At 47.0% G+C, this 2,487-nt stretch overlaps 1 pseudogene; it reads left to right on the top strand.

The window, feature by feature from the left end:
• Positions 1 to 1,712: 1,712 nt before the first annotated feature.
• On the top strand, positions 1,713 to 2,192 carry LOC114638401 (annotated as a pseudogene).
• Positions 2,193 to 2,487: the final 295 nt, after the last annotated feature.

The following is a 2,487-nucleotide window of genomic DNA, read 5'->3' as shown; positions in this document are numbered from 1 at the left end:
AAGATAACTGACTACAAGATGGTGTCTGGCTACAACATACGTGCCTTGCATGGATGGGCAGAGCCCCACCAGCTCTTCTTTCTAGGCACATGAAGGCTCACCAGTCTGCTGCTGTGGTAGCACATTGTGGATGGGAGAATAAAGGTATTAAGAGAGGTAACTTTTCTTGTTTTAATTTCTTGTTTTGACATGGTTAGGGGACAACAAGAGAAGGAATGAGAGCCCCAAATGTCATTGACTGTTATTTAATGGGTGATAACTTTCAGCTTGGCTCTGGTCACGAGCCGTGAGGGTCAGTGACTATAAACTCCATTAGCTTCAGGAATTTCGGTCTTGATTCCAGCACTAATGGATATATCTGAAAAGAATGTGTGCGTTGGACGACCACATCCCTAGAAAAGCCAAACAAACAAATAAGCTCAAGTTAGGAATGTCTGTGGCTTCCCACTTATCATGTCCTTTTCTTCATAAATCTGGATATTTATGGAAAGCTAGCTTTTCTGAGTTGGCTGTTTTCAGTAACATTCCAGAAGCAAGAAACTCAAGGTCTGTTTTGCTTAAATTGAAAAGAAAAATGTAGGAGGGAGAAAGAAAGAAGCCAGAAGTGGGAGGAAAGGACTAGACTTAGAAGAACCACAGTTGAAGTTTAAGGCTTTATCTGGAAACCTTCTCTAGCACCTGTTAGGACCAAGGCCTGGGCTGTTAGCCTGGCTTTCCCGGCCCAGCTCTCCTTCCTGGCTACTCAGCTACCACAGTCATGCTGAGTGCCTCTGCTCCCAGTGACTCTGTCCCACTTGCTCAGGATGCCTCTACCCACCCCTGATGTCCTCACAGGTCTGTGCCACATGTAGGCATGCACTTGGCTTTTACGGTTGCACAAGTCTGAAAGATCTCAACCCTTCTTAAAGATTCCAGACTGAGGAGTGAATTAATTTTAGTCAGGATTCATTGGGAAACAAAAACGGAAACAGGAAATTATGGGACCCTAGGTGGCCCACTACTGGCTGTCAGGGTGGCAGTTGCTGGTTTATAGCCCTGAGTTTGTGGTCTATCATATTCCAGACTGACTATACCATGCCAGCCATCGGAAACTCCTAGACTGCTCTGCCTTGAGACACAAACATTTATCATATTTCTTAGAAGGTCCTTGGACAGGAGCAGATTGCATTTATTCTGGGCTAGACTCTCCTATAACTCAGAACAGAACCTATCCCCTCTGCCCCAACCACACAGCAGTGTAGCACAAGGCTACTGGAACGTGCACATTTCTCTCCAAGGAACCCAGCCTTTGGTGACGCTCATAATTCTCTTTCTTTTATGAAACTGAAGACCAGTGTGGAGGTTGTGTTGCCCAAGATTTTAGTAGAGAGTAATCAATGATAGGGCAGTAATTATAACTGGGCATCCAGCTCTAATTAGAAAAGAGGCAGAAGAAAGGTCCCCTGTAGCATTTGAGTCTTGGGGGGACCACTCATAGGCTAAGGAGATGTCTTCTAAAATTGTCTGTACTAGGATTCACTTATTTCCCCAGGAGAAATTCTGGTGCCAGCTCTTAAGATTATTTTTTTTCTCTCATTACAAGTATTTTGCCTACTAATGTCAGAAGCAAAAAACACCAGCGTTCTCACTATTCAGAATTAGCCATTGTTAATAGTAAGGTTTAGTCAGTTCCTGGCGGCGGGGACCCGGGTAGCCAACGGCCTGTGAGCATCATGCCTAAGTTTTATTGTGACTACTGTGATACATATCTTACCCACGATTCCCCATCTGTGAGAAAGACACACTGCAGTGGTCGGAAACACAAAGAGAATGTGAAAGATTATTACCAGAAATGGATGGAAGAGCAGGCCCAGAGACTGATTGACAAGACAACGGCTGCATTTCAACAAGGAAAGATCCCTCCGGCTCCATTCTCTGCTCCTCCGCCTGCAGGGGCCATGATCCCGCCTCCCCCCAGTCTCCCGGGTCCTCCTCGACCTGGCATGATGCCTGCACCCCACATGGGAGGCCCTCCCATGATGCCAATGATGGGCCCCCCTCCTCCTGGGGTGATGCCTGTGGGACCAGCTCCTGGGATGAGACCGCCCATGGGAGGCCACATGCCCATGATGCCCGGCCCCCCCAGGATGAGACCTCCCGCCCGCCCGATGATGGTGCCCACACGGCCCGGCATGACCCGGCCAGACAGATAAGATCAGAAGTGCTCGCTCTTCATCGTTTTGTATTGTGCTGTTTCACCAGGAGATCTTGGTGCTGAGCCTGCGTGCTTACTAGACGCATGGCCAGGACCTTCCTTCATAACAGAGAGGAAGAAGTGATACAGAAGGGGCTGTTTTCGCTTACATTGGGAAACGTGAAAATAAAATGGTCAGCTGTTTTAGTTAAAAAAAAATAGTAAGGTTTATTTCTTCCTGTTAAATAGAATTTCCAGAATCCATTGTTTCTCACTGAGCTTCTTCTGCGCTAGGCCCATCAAACCAGACTACA

The sequence above is a fragment of the Grammomys surdaster genome, unplaced genomic scaffold (assembly GCF_004785775.1).
Source record: "Grammomys surdaster isolate TR1022 unplaced genomic scaffold, NIH_TR_1.0 125600, whole genome shotgun sequence".
In the NCBI taxonomy this organism is placed as follows: domain Eukaryota; kingdom Metazoa; phylum Chordata; class Mammalia; order Rodentia; family Muridae; genus Grammomys; species Grammomys surdaster.
The sequence above is the reverse complement of the archived record's forward strand: the minus strand, read 5'-3'. Positions and strand labels throughout refer to the sequence as shown.